Below are 15,098 nucleotides of genomic sequence, written 5' to 3'. Positions count from 1 at the left end.
TACAAGGGAAATACTTCTTATTCCCCATCTATATCTCCATATTATCCCTCATCTACATATATAGCTTCATCACCCCTCCCATCCATATCACAATCCCCATCATTTTACAACACCCTCATTACCTCTGCTCCCCATCCAAATCCTTTACTCCATAATCCTCCAAGGACTAATCCTAATTCCCCAGTCCATTATCCCAATCCTCCATCCAATCCTTATCCTCCATCTAATCTCAAACCTCCAAATAATCCTAATCCTCCAAAATCTACATTATCCCCATCATCCAAGTCATTAATCCATAATCTTATCCAAGGAATGCTAGAAAAGGAGACAAAATCCCCTTCTCAAAATCAAGTTTCCTCCTCTCCTCAAGTCCTCCATCCACCCCAATCACCTCCACCTCAAAATAAATCCCAATCCCCCACACTTCATGATAACACCATCCCTCCATCTACCCAAGTCTAAGCTTCCATATTCTCCTCCATCACACAATCCCCACAACTCCAAACATGCCAAAATATTGTTTCAATGCATGCTATCATAGATTTCTCTTCACCTCAAGATCAAAGCATTCATCCATCTCATGATACCTTTCCATCTCAAAATCCATGTTTACACTCCACTCCATCTGATGATCCCATCCCTTCCACTTCCTCTCATGATCATATGATCCCTACATCTAATCTTCTCCCACCATCTCATGATCCAATCACCTCTCCCACTCCACCACATGTTTCCATCCAAAGTCAAGATCAAAGTATCCCTTCATCTCCATGTCATGATCCCAATCCAACTAAAGATCTTAATCCTCCTTCCACATCCCATCTCCCTCAAAATGGACTCGTATCTTGTTCCCAAAATAATAATGGTCCTCAAGCTAATGCTAAAGATGTTGGTACATTCTCTATTCCTCCTAAATCCAAAAGCCCTTCATATAAATCAAAATCCCGCCATCCCTCATCTTCCACATCCATTTTGGGACCCTATGTTCCAAAGCTAAATCCTCCATTCCTTTCATCCATTTTGGGTCCTTAAATCCCTCCATCCACCACCCCATCACCTCAAATAATCCCTAATAAATATCAACAAAGTCACACATCATTGAATGCCTCCCAACACTCTACTTTCATCATCCCACCATCAATAAAATCCCTAAACCCTTCATCATCATGCACCCATCCCATTGCTATTGGAATCGATTTGGATGCCCAATCTAAAAAGCATAAAGCTCAAAATCCACAAAAATGAAAGGGTCAACATGTCCCCTCAAAACAACATGCTCAAAATAAAAATATGATCCGAAAGAAAGGAAAATCCAAAAGGATGCAAAGGCCCCAAAAGAAAAAATCAAATACTATGTGGATTCCTAATATACTTCTAAAAATGTAACAATCAAAATTGGCATCCAAACTTGCTAATCCAAAAGCTCCATCCATTCAGAAGTCCTCCAATCATCCATCTAGCACTCCTCCATCTTCAAACTCCATTTGGGGTCCTTATGTCCCAAAATCCATCATTCCCTTCTTCTATTTTGGGTCTTCATGTCCTAAAATACACACTTTATCCCCCACCTCATTCAAAATCCTCTCCTCCACTACTCCACCACCCTTCAAGGTGTGCGCCAATGTTGATCTTCCACAAATTTTTCAAAACCCTATCCATTATCCACCATCCATTTTTCACAATCCCATTTTGTTAGTCCAATCCTTTGCAAATTATTATCTTCCATCCCCTATCCATTTCATTTCCCCAATTATTTTTACCAACATCTATGAGCATACCTCCAGTTCAAAGAAATACTAAGGGATACCATCCATGGAACTAGATGATTGAGTCCTCCCTTCCTCCTTCACGCATCCACTATCTTCCACATCCATTTATCCTCATCCGCATCCATCCAAACTATTATAAATATATCAAAAAATTCAAAATAATCAAGAAAAATATCAAAAAAAAAAAGTAACGAGAAAAAATTCATCCATTGATGAAAACCATGTCTTGTAATGCCTTGGGTAAGTACCATGATGAAAACCTGGTAAACAAGCATCATGTGTAATCCCATCATCCTCTTTCACTCTACACTTGGGGGCAAGCTCCATGCACATTCCTTATCATCTGTATGTATCCTATTTAAGTCCATCCTCCTTTCCTATCTTTGATCTTGACTATCCTATCCATATCCTCCATCGCATATTTCCTCATCCTATCCAAATCCATCATCCATTTCTACATTTGATCTTGATCAACATAGAGAAAAAATAATGTATATGCATGCTTTGGAACACACAAGCCTTAATTCCTCTACAATCCATATCCATTACACATTATCCTTCTATTTCATACATTATTATCCACCATATTTCCTATCCTTCATTCTACTACCCTTAGTGGGGCATTTTCCTCCTTTGCAATATAATTCTTGGATCCCTTCTTCCACCTAGTCTTCATCCCTTTAGTCCTACTTATCTTATTCCCATCCATCCACTCAAGAAATCTCCCCATCCATCCATTCTCTTACCAATCCTTGGTTCTCCCTTGTCATTGGTTCCAGTCTATCTATCCTATATCCACCAATCCACCCCATCCTATCCAGTTATATTTTTAATCCAATCCTATCTCATCCAATCTTATTCTCCATCTCTTCTAATTCAATCATTAATCCCATCCCCAATCCAATCCTACTCAATCATCCATCCCCCTTTTTTCCTATCTAATCATTTATCCTTCTTACATCCTATCCAATCCATCAAATTGAGATTTTCCTATCTACCTCAGCTTACATTGACTTGTGCCTAATCCAAACACCCATCCATACTATGCTAATAAAATCCAAGCAACGATCCTCTCATCTACAGACCTTGCACATCCAACTTCTCTTTTGTCATCCATCAATCTATCCATACCCTACCCATCAGGATGAATCCTTCCCATGTCTAGCAGTTTATCAAAATCCATCACTTGCCCATCAGGATGCATCCTTCCCTGGTCCGGCAGTTTATCCAAATCCATGTCCTAATCTTGGCAAGAGATGTCAGTTGGTCATGTGCATGTTGTTTGCATGCTTGATCTTTCCACTTTGATTTTTATCTTATGTCCTAGGACTATACTTGTTCAGGACTACCTTGATCATCCTATATCTTGGTATGTCTTGGTTGGTGTATAATGGGGCATAGTTTTTTATGGCATAGCATTTTTGAAGGTTTTCCTTATACGAAGCGGCAACCCTGTATTAGTGTTTATCAAAACTTTCATGATTGTGTGCAAGGTATACCTCTTTGACTGAGAGTCAGTTTATACCTCAGATCTTCATATCATCCTGGTTCTTATAATCAGTGGTGTAGACTATCCATGGCAATATCAAACCTAGGTTTACTCTCTATATTTTCTCAACAAGAAATCCATCCATTCATCAATTATTTATCTCATTTCATTCACTAGACTCCAATTCATTTATTCCCTCTTTCATCATCTTCATCCTTTCATTATCTCATCTTCTAATCCATTTCAAGAGTACACCTGTGTTCTTTGAACTTGCATGTCCTCTTGAGGGGGCATACAACTACTTCCTCACCATCCTTCCTCCTCGTCATTTCTTTTCATCTTAAGACTGGTGCATCATGCTACTAGTCCTTATCATTTTCTTCGACTATGTTTTATTCTTCTTTGATATAACATCACTTCATGACGCTATATCAAAGAGGGGAAAAATGTAGACACCTAAAATTAATTAAATCAATATTTAATTAATTTAAGCTTGTCAACATAATTAATTGATTTAATTGTGATATCCTTATTATTCTCAGTGTTAATTAAATCTAATTTAATTAATCCTATCACTATTGTCCAATAATCAATCTATCAAATAAATTAATTATTTCCCTATTCTTCTAAAGTTGCCTCAATAATTATTTCCTCTAAACCCACTCAGTTAATTAATTTTAATTAATTAACCTAGTCATGCGATTCCTACAAACCACCTTTTTCTATTCCATCATTAACCTAATTAATCATTCTACAATCTCTCATAATCCCACTTATCATTATTCTCCAATTTTAAATTCCCCATTCATGTCACATCAATCTTGAACCTCTCAAAGAAATTCAATTTTCTTTAAATCCCCCTATGCATCCTCACTTTGAAATTCAAATTTCTTTTCCCCCTATTCCCAAGTCATTTTATATTCCTTTTTTTTTCTCCAATGCATCCTCGATCCATATCCACTATCTTGAATCAATATTAGCCCTTCATAATCAAATCAATCTTGGCCCTCCATTGGCCTCCTCCAATCTATAAATTGGAGAATCTTTCCTTCTAAAAAGGGGGTCTTCCATTCTTCTACCATTGTGATGCTAATTTCTCCTCTCATCTCCCTCTATCATATTCTTATCATTTCCTCATAATCCTCTATCAAATCCTTGCTATCCATATCCATCTATCCAAATCCAAATCCTTAATCCATCTATCTTTTTGAGCACTTGAGAGAAATCCACATCCACAACAAACAAAGAGAAAATAAAGTGGAGCATAAAAGGGGCACCTTCACTTCATCAAGCTCAATCCAAGGAACAAGTGGAGACTTATCAAGGTATAATGGTGTTTTTTGTGTTCATTTGAATGTTTTATTCATATTTCCATTCAAACTAACCATTTCCTTTCATCCTAGTTTTCCCGTGATTCAATGTATTCTAAAACCTTATAGTTTATCCTTCCCTTGCACAAAAAATATAGCAGAGTATGAGGCACTTACTACAGGACTTAGGATCATTTTTTGCTGGATAATTCATGAGCTTCAAGTCTCTGGTGATTCCTAGTTGGTCATTCGGAAAGCAAACAATAATTATAAAAAAAAAAGATGCAAATTTGATGCCTTATAAGAAGATGGTTGATGATTTCGAGAAGTACTTTACAAAAAGATTCCAAGGGACTATAACATAGTTTATGATGCCATGACCACCATTTCTTCTTTCATACATATGCCACAAAAGACAACCTGTTGTGATTTGTTAGTAGATAATCTCTTGGTCCTCGCATATGAGATCCCTCTGGTCAAGCTTGTGTGTATTGTTGTATTGATTCCCCTTGGTACGGTGACATATACACCTATCTTTGTAAAAACACCCTTCACCCAACCTTTCCAACAATCAACGTTATACCTTCATTCACCAAACTTCCCATTATGTAATTGTTCCTAACACCCTTTACCATGGAGGTCTAAATGGTACTCTACTAAGATGCCTAGAATATGGGGAAGTCCAAACTGCATTACCCAAGGTACATGAGGGTATATGTGGACTTACCCTAGTGGTCCATATTGGATGTTTGGTGAGATTGCTACAAATATGTGGTTTGATGATATTTGAGAGATGTATTGTCATTGATGTGAACATATTTCTTTGTATGTGACAGTGTTGCAGTGAAGTTCAGAGTGTTGGTTTGTTCTACTTGTTGATGATCAGAGATTGTGGATTAAAGGGTTTGTAGAGGATTGTGTATATTGTTGGTATTTTGGTATAGTTTTGTCATTTATGTCAACACCTACTAAAACACCTACTTTGGAGATCCAGCAGCATTCACCGGCAAGCAAGTAACTATTGCACAATTACTGGTATATGGTTCACTGGCAGGATATAATGATCACCGACACTTGAAATGATATGGAAGACACATGGTAATATCGAAGACATCATATGGACATCTTATCTTATGAATTAATCATTGGTATATTCATATTTGCATATTTGCTTTTACCGGCAAATAGGTCCAGGGTTACCTAGGGTTACACCGGCAGGTTTATCTTTTCCAGATCAGCATGGCACGCTATGGAAATGATTAATTATTGTTGTAAATGCATTAAGCCGACATGTTCAATCGGTTATTGCATTGGATATTATATTGTTTGTAAAATGTTTTTACTGTAATATCTTGTAGAGCCGACCTACTCAAATTGGTCTTATGTTATGGTATAAATGTAAGATCTTATTTGTAAGATCAAATGTGGAATGTGAAAAAGGATTGTGTGAAGGTATATGCAAGATTAAGCAAAGCTATACACAAAGACATCATTTGAAGGTGAAGCTAGGTTTTTGTGGAAGCATATCAACATTACACCAGTACTGGATTCAACATATGAAGATGCTATTTTGTGCAGTACATTCTTATTGGATTTAACCATCCAACTGTAGTCAGTGTGACTCCCATTTTGTGATTGAGCAGTGAGCTCTAGGTTGTTGGCCTTTTTGCATGTGCAGACCCCATTCATGTACACTTACTATCTACAGTAGTATGATCTGATTGTGGGTAAGGTTTCCCACCGTGGTTTTTCCCCTTATAGGGTTTCCACGTACAAATATTGGTGTCATGTGTTGTGGATGACTTTGTGTTTATATTTCATGCATTAATCTTTACCGATATAGCAATTAACTGTTAAAACTATCTACCGACATACATAACTGGTTTACCAATATTAAGCATTAAGTTGGTTAAGTTGTTTTTGGTTTGAATTTATTTGACAACTGATTCACCCCCCCCCACCCCCCCCCCCCCCCCCCCTTAGTTGTCTCTGGGACCTAACAATTGGTATTAGAGCTTAGTCCTCTTTTGCAGAAGTTTAACAACTTGAGGAGATCCAATGTCTACTAATTATTTCAGGAAGGAGAGTCCTAAACTTGATGGAACCAACTATGGCATATGGAAGATCAGAATGGAGACACATCTAAATTGCATTGGTAAAGACATCTGGGAAGTTACAAAGAAACATTACACTGCTACTGTACCTGGTCAGCCCAGTCCAACTACCTCGGCTAAAGATGAGGAAAATGGTTGCAAAGCAAGAGAAGTACTTTTGAGCGCATTATCAGATCAACAAATCATGGGATTATCATATAGGTCTACTGCTAAAGCTATTTGGGATCATTTGAAAACACTGAATGAAGGAGATTCCACAGTCAAAATTGCAAAACTTGAAAGCTTCCAGGTCAGGTATGAACATCTGAAAATGGAAGAAGATGAAAGGATTTCTTCTTTTATGGAAAGAGTAAATGAAATTGTTTTGGGTTTTAAATGTTGTGGAGGAACCTTAAGTGAGGATGAAATTGTTTCAAAAATCTTAAGAGGATTGCCACCGGCATATAAAATGAAGGTTACTGCTATAAAGGTAGATTTAGCCTTTAAAGCATCAACATCAACTACTCCATCATTTGACAAATCTGATTGGAAAGCCTTTTATGCAAGAGAACTTGAAGAAAGCAGGAAAGAAAATGAAGAACTTGAAGCACTATTTGCAAGGAAAATGCCTAAAGGTCCAATTGGTAGTAAGTATGAAGGTAAAGCACCCTTTAAATGTTTTAACTGCAATAAGATTGGTCATATGGCTTTGAGATGCCTTGATAGACATGCTAGACTAAGAGAAGAAGCTAGAAGGACATACAAGCCTAATCCTGAATATCAGAGATACAGATTTAAGAAGAACAAAGACAAATCTTGTTACATTGCTGATGAAGGTGTGACTGATGATTCTGATGAGGATCCGACAGACAATGGATGGGTTTTTGTTGCTATAATAGAAGATCAACCAGCACCTACTATTCAACTGGTAGAACAAGCCCTAGCAGCTAAAGTAGAAGTAAAGGATGAATCGATCATTGACTCAGGATGCTCACATCATATGACAAGAGACAAAGGTAAATTCTTGAACTTTCAAGAATACAATGGAGGTTTAGTAAGATTTGGAGATGACAAAGCCTGTTCAATCAAAGGTAAGGGTACAATATCTTTTGATGGTAAGCATAACACTGACAATGTTTACTATGTTGAAGGATTAAAGCATAATCTTTTAAGTGTTGGTCAATTAGTTGAGAAAGGATTTCAGTTACAATTTAAAAATGGAAAATGCAAAATCATGAATAGAATTGGTTTGGAAATTGCAACTGGTAATCAGACTAGAGGTAATATCTTTCATTTGAATAATAGTGAAAAGACATGCTTGATTACACATATAGATGAAAGTTGGTTATGGCATAAGAGACTTTGTCATGTAAACTTTGATTACATGGTAAAGATCAGTACTACTAAGGCAGTTAGAGATCTACCAAAAATTGTCAAACCTCAAAATACAATATGTAAGGAATGTCAATTCGGAAAACAAGTTAGAGCTAGTTACAAAAGTATTCCAGAAAATTCCAATAATGCTCTTGATTTGATTCACACTGATTTATGTGGTCCATCTAGAACTAAAAGCTTACATGGTGATAGGTATTTCATGCTAATCATTGATGACTATTCTAGAATGTGTTGGGTTACTTTTCTCAGAGAAAAATCAGAAGCACTTGGAAAGTTCAAACTATTCAAAGCAATGGTTGAAAATGAAACCGGTAAGAAAATCAAATGCTTAAGATCAGATCAAGGAGGAGAATTCACATCTAAGGACTTTAATACATTTTGTGAAGTGAATGGAATCAGAAGACAACTATCAGCACCTCGGACATCACAACAGAATGGAGTTGTTGAAAAGAAAAATAGAACTATCTTGGATGCAGCAAGAAGTATGTTATCGGAAGCATATTTACCACATGTGTATTGGAGAGAATCAATCAGCACAACGGTCTATACATTCAACAAAGTTCACATCAAAGGTGAAACCGGTAAGACCCCTCATGAACTATAGTTTGGTAATACTCCTACTCTTAAATATTTTAGAATTTTTGGAAGTAAATGTTATATTAGAAGAGATGAGTATATTGGCAAATTTGATCCTAGAAGTGATGAAGGAATATTTCTTGGTTATTCATCTAAGAGCAAGGCATATAGATGTTTTAACAAGAGATTGCAGAAAATTATTCAGAGTACAAATGTAAAAATTGATGAACAATTCAGAGGAACTTCAAGGTATATAGACTTTGAACCGGCAACAAAAATTGTGACAAATGAACCTACACCAAATCCACCGGTACAAAATGAAGATCCAGTTACCTCGGTACCATTTGAGGATTCCATAATAATTGAAGATCAACAACAAACAAAGACACCCCGGTATGTAAGATTGAATCATTCTGAAGATCAGATAATTGGAAATAAATTTAAAGGAGTTATGACAAGAGGAAGATTGGCAAATGAAGAGGTAGGTGTTATTTCTCAAATTGAACCATCATCTGTTAATGAGGCATGTGAAGATAAATTTTGGATTAAAGCTATGGAAGAAGAATTAGAACAAATTGAGAAAAATAACACTTGGACATTAGTTCCCCGACCTAAAGATAAAAATGTAATTGGAACCAAATGGGTATTCAGAAACAAACTTAATGAAGATAGTAAGGTTGTCAGAAATAAAGAAAGACTACTATGTAAGGGATATTCTCAGAAAGAAGGAGTTGATTACAATGAAACCTTTGCACCGGTAGCTAGAATTGAAGCAAACATATTATTCTTGGCTTTTGCAGCACACAAGAACTACAAAGTTTATCAAATGGATATTAAATGTGCATTTCTGAATGGAGATCTTGAAGAGGAAGTATACATTGAACAACTTGATGGATTTTCTTTGACAGATGACAATGATATGGTTTGCAGGTTAAGGAAAGCTCTGTATGGATTAAAACAAGCTCCAAGAGCTTGGTATGCAAGATTGGATAAGTATCTTTTAAAGATTGGTTTTACTAAAGGAAATGCAGACAACAATTTATATTACAAAATAAAATAACTAATGATGACATCTTGATTATAGAAGTATTTGTTGATGATATAATCTTTGGAGGAGGAGATGGTTTATGTAAGGAATTTTCTACTAAAATGCAGCAAGAATTTGAAATGTCTATGATAAAGGTATATTCTTGAGTCAATCCAAATACTTGAAAGACTTACTAAAGAAATTTGGGATGGAGAACTCTAAACCGGTGAGCACACCTATGACTACAAATGACAAATTATCTCAAAGGGATGAATCTACACCTATTAATCCAACTAGATACAAATCTATGATAGGAGGTTTACTGTATTTAACACAAACCAAACCTAATATTATGAATGCAGGATGTATTGTTTCTAGATTTCAAAGTAATCCTAGAGAAAATCATGAATCAGTAGTAAAAAGTATTTTCTGGTACTTACAAGGCACTATAAATCTTGGATTATGGTATCCTAGAGATGAAAACTTTGAATTATGTGCATACACAGATGCAAATTGGGTAGGAGATGTGGATGATAGAAAAAGCACCCCCGGTGGAGCATTCTTTCTTGGAAACAGACTAATTTCTTGGTTGAGTAAGAAATATAGTTGTACATCTTTATCAATAGCAGAATTAGAATATGTTGCAGCAGCAACCAACTGTACATAGGTACTATGTCTTAAGAAAATGTTGAAAGACATGAAGGTAAAATGCAAGGAACTTATTGCCATATATTGTGATAACACTGCAGCAATTGATATATCTAAGAATCCAGTACTACATTCTAAAACAAAACATCAAAGAAATTTGAATTTCTTTGAGAGGTTCAAGATTGATGTGACATGAGTGGGAAATTTAAAATTGGAGAATAATGATAAGTGGGATTATGAGAGATTCTAGAAGGATTAATTAGGTTAATGATGGATTAGGAAAAAGTAGTTTGTAGGAATCACATGACTAGGTTAATTAATTAAAATTAATTAACTGAGTGGGTTTAGAGGAAATAATTATTGAGGTGACTTTAGAATAATAGGGAAATAATTTATTTATTTGATAGATTAATTTTTGGACAATAGTGATAGGATTAATTAAATTGGATTTAATTAACACTGAGAAGAATAAGGATACCACAATTAAATCAATTAATTATGTTGACAAGCTTAAATTAATTAAATATTAATTTAATTAATTTTAGGTGTCTGCATACATACCTCTTGTGGTAGGACGAAAAGGATTCCTGCTCCTACTGCATGTGTAAATGATCCGTCAAAATATAATTGCCATAATCTTGAAGTCATAAAAGATAGGATGAATTCATTTGGAAAGTTTAAAATCAATGGGTGATCATCAATGATAGGTACCTCTGCAAGATAATCTATAATAGCTTTTCCTTTTATGGCCTTTCGTTCAACACACTCGATATCAAACTCGTTGAGGATCATTAACCATTTTTCTAGTCTTCATGTGAGGGTTTTCTTGTTAATAAAATACTTTAGTAGATCAATTTTTTCCACAAGCTTTATTTTGTGAGTGAGCATATAATGACACAATTTTTTCAAGTGAAAAAATATGACAAGATATCCATGTTCAATAGGAGAATAATTAAGCTAGTATCCTAGTAGTGTGCAACTAATATAGTATGTATCCTTTTCTTTTCCTTCATAGTCCAATTGTGTTAAGATTGTTCCCAATTCTATTGTTGTTATTGATATGTATAAAATTAGAGGCTTATATTCAATTGGTGGCATGAGAAGAGGAGACATGGGTTAATCCTTGAGTATTTTAAAGGTGTGTTGGAAGTTGTTGACCCATCTGAATGTGATGTTCTTATGTAGCAGAAATGTGAAGGGATGATGCTTATCGACAAGTTGTGCAATGAATCTACAGATCAATTGTACCTTTCCTTGTAGTGACCTGAGTTGACTAATGCTCTTTGAGGCATTTCTAAGACATCTTTAACCTTTTCTAGGTCAAGTTCAATGCCTTGTTTTGACACAATGTTTCCTAAGATATTCTTGGAGATTACTCCAAAGACACATTTCTTGGGTCAACCACACTTTGTACTTTTCTAGTTGAATGAAGATCTTATCTAAGATATCCAAATGACTTTCTTATGTGATTGTTCTACCCAAGAGGTCATCCACATAGTCTTCCATTAACATGTGCATCACATTATGAAATATAGTGGTCATGACCCTTTGATAGGTAGCTCTAGCATTTTTGAGGCCAAAAGGTATGACATTCCAACAAAATGTTCCCCAAGGACTTGTAAAAGTTGTCTTATGTTGGTTCTTAGGTACAAACTTAATTTGGTTGTAGTTAGAGAATTCTTCAATAAGTGATAACAATGCATGTCCAATTGTAAGGTTGATGATTAAATCTATGTTAGGCAAAGAAATATCATCCTTAGGACAAACTTTATTGACATCTCTAGAATTTGTGCATATCCTAATGTTTTCCATTTGGTTTTCCAATGTGTATAATATTTGAAACTCATTCTAGATAATATATCAGTTAGATAAAACCAACATCTAATAACTTCTAAAGCTTTACTTTGACCAAAAGTGCTATTTGTTGATGCATCTTTCTCAACTTCTTCTTTACAGGTTTTGCACCTAGTACTACTCTAGGTAGTGCATAACACGATCAAGATTTAGATCAGACTTATTGGCATAGGACCTTGTGAAGTTGATCTAATGTTCTTTGAAGAATTTGACAAAGCTGGGACACTAATGCTATATCAATGATGATGTAAGGTAGATGTTAAAGAGGTTTTCACAATTGGATATGTCCTTTATTTTTTCTTTTTCATGGTTTAAAAGTGTTGCAATATTGTTTTCACTATGAGATTGTAGATAGGAATTTGGAAATCATCAAAGCAATATAAGCATTAAACTAGCTCAATCACAAAAACTAGATTGCAATGATAAGAAATCCTAAAAACATTCAATAGAGATATTGAAAATAAGACATTCAAACCAAATGCAAACCATTACAAACGCGAATATCTCCTCCAGAATTATCCATTGTCCTTCTTTCTCCTTCAAATTAGTGTGTTTGTGAATCTCACCTACAAGTGCAAAAGCATAGTATGAAAGCAAGATTGACAAGATGAGATGACGGCGTAAGGATACTAGAAGCATGATTGATTCTCTAAAAATGTGATTAGATCCAATTGACAAAGGAAACTCATCCAATTTATAGACAAATTGGAGAGAGGACAAGATTAGCATGAAGAGATTTGAAAGGAAATTCAAAACAAGAATAGCAAAATTATGACAAGTGTATGACAAATTGCTATGCAAGGTGTTATGACAAATTATGACAATTTATGACAAATTATGACAAATTGCTATGCATGATGTTATGACAAAAATTTGAAATTAGAAATAGAAACTAGGAGAAATTAGAAAATTAGGTTAGAAATGTTGAATTGGAAATTAAGAAATTAGAAATTGATGAAATTGGAAAATTAGGTGAATTAATTAATAATTTTTCATTCATTAATTAATTCACAAAAAGAGAGGAAATTAATTAGCCAATTAAATAAATATTTAATTGTGACAAGAAGACTTAGGATAAATAAATAAATTATTTAACCTAGAGGGAAAATGACAATCAAGATTAAATGAATAAATCATAAAATCCTATAAGATGAATTAGAAATGCAAGGACGACAATTAGGTCTTGACAAAAGATAATTGATGTAGAGTCGATCATGATTTTGATTGACAAAGGACCAATGCTGATAAACAATTGAGATTGGTTGACAAATTGACCAAGATTGATAAAGAGACCAAATTGATAGGCACCAATTGACGAGGAACAATGACTAATTGATCCAAATTGACACGATTGAAAAGGACAACGATTGATGACAAATTGATCGCAAAATTGACGAGATTGACAAGAGGACAAGGATCGATGACGAATCGATCGCAAAATGACAAGATTGGAAAGGACAACGATCGATGACAAATCAATCGCAAAATTGACAAGATTGAAAAGAACAATGATCGATGACAAATCGATCACAAAATTGACGAGATTGACAAGAGGACAAGGATCGATGACGAATCGATCACAAAATGACAAGATTGATAAGAGGACAAAACCCTAATTCGAAAGCGATAAAAATGAGGAATGCAGAAGAAGGACTCGATGCTCGCAAATGATAAAGACCAAGTGCGCAACATAGAAGAAATGTTAATGCGATGCAAGAACCCTAAAATAAGGCAAATGCGCAAATGTTAAAGTATGACTCCGCAAGCACTGACCATTTTTAGATGTCTACATTTTGCCCCTCTTTGAGATAATGCGATTTTAAGCGTTGTTTCAAAGAACAATAATGAAAATGCCCCTGACAATAACAATGACATATGCATGCCCCCTCGAGGAATTGGCCGGAAAAATCTAGAAAAGAGGCCAAGTGATCGATAAGAATGACAGAAGACAATAGGTTCAAACGGATCAAACGGACTGCCAAGACTGACGGAAGAAATGTTAGTAAGAAGAAATTAGACAGAGGACAGTTAGTGATGAAGGAAAACTTGCTTTCACATATGCACATAAGTAGGTGAGAACCTTTATTTATTGTAGCAAAGCGGATGCAGAGCATCATGGCATTGAAGGCCAGAGCTGGAATGCAACCCCTTTTGCAAAAGACAGACACATCGCACACAAGGAATGAGTGAAGCATCCTAGGGTGCATACATCAAGGGTCGAGGTATGTGTGGCGTTCACAAAGCGAACGTACTTATCACAGACACCCAATGATATAGTTGCCCCAGTTTGTGACAAACATTCCACAAACAACAAACACAACAAAAAAAAGATAGGGACCATGAACCATCCCGGTCACTCTAAATCATTCAGTGACATCCTCGAGCAACATAGGAACATGATCAAAGCCAAAGATAAATCAGTAAAAGGATAAGACGCACAAATTCAACCAAGTCAAACAAATAGTCTAATCATCATTGTCTAAAGTGGAAAACAAGAATGATCATGCTGTCTGGTTTTAGGGAATGCGGTACCCCGTCGAAGACAGGACATAGTCTGGTTTCGAGTATAACACACCCTATATAAGACCCATGATAATATTGACAAGGACCAATGGTAATGTTGATGCTATTTGGATTGATGTGACAACTGTAATCAGGTTGAGTGCTTGCTTGGTCGAACAGTTCATCTGTTAATGCGCGATTTCATTAAAGCACAATGTTGTAACATGTTATTAGTTTGTTGTCCACACAAATGTTTGATCGATTGTTGTTGGATGTATGCTCAGCGATCTGTCTATGCACAAAGGGGATATTTTTGTTTTGTTTTTTTGAATTTTTACAATTTTTTTTTGTTCATTTTTGCAGGACTTTATTTGATTTTTAAGGATTTTTTCAGGACATGATTTGATTTTTTTGGATTATTTCAAGACATTATTT

This window comes from Cryptomeria japonica, chromosome 11 (genome assembly GCF_030272615.1).
Source record: "Cryptomeria japonica chromosome 11, Sugi_1.0, whole genome shotgun sequence".
NCBI classification, from domain to species: Eukaryota; Viridiplantae; Streptophyta; class Pinopsida; order Cupressales; family Cupressaceae; genus Cryptomeria; species Cryptomeria japonica.
The sequence above is the reverse complement of the archived record's forward strand: the minus strand, read 5'-3'. Positions refer to the sequence as shown.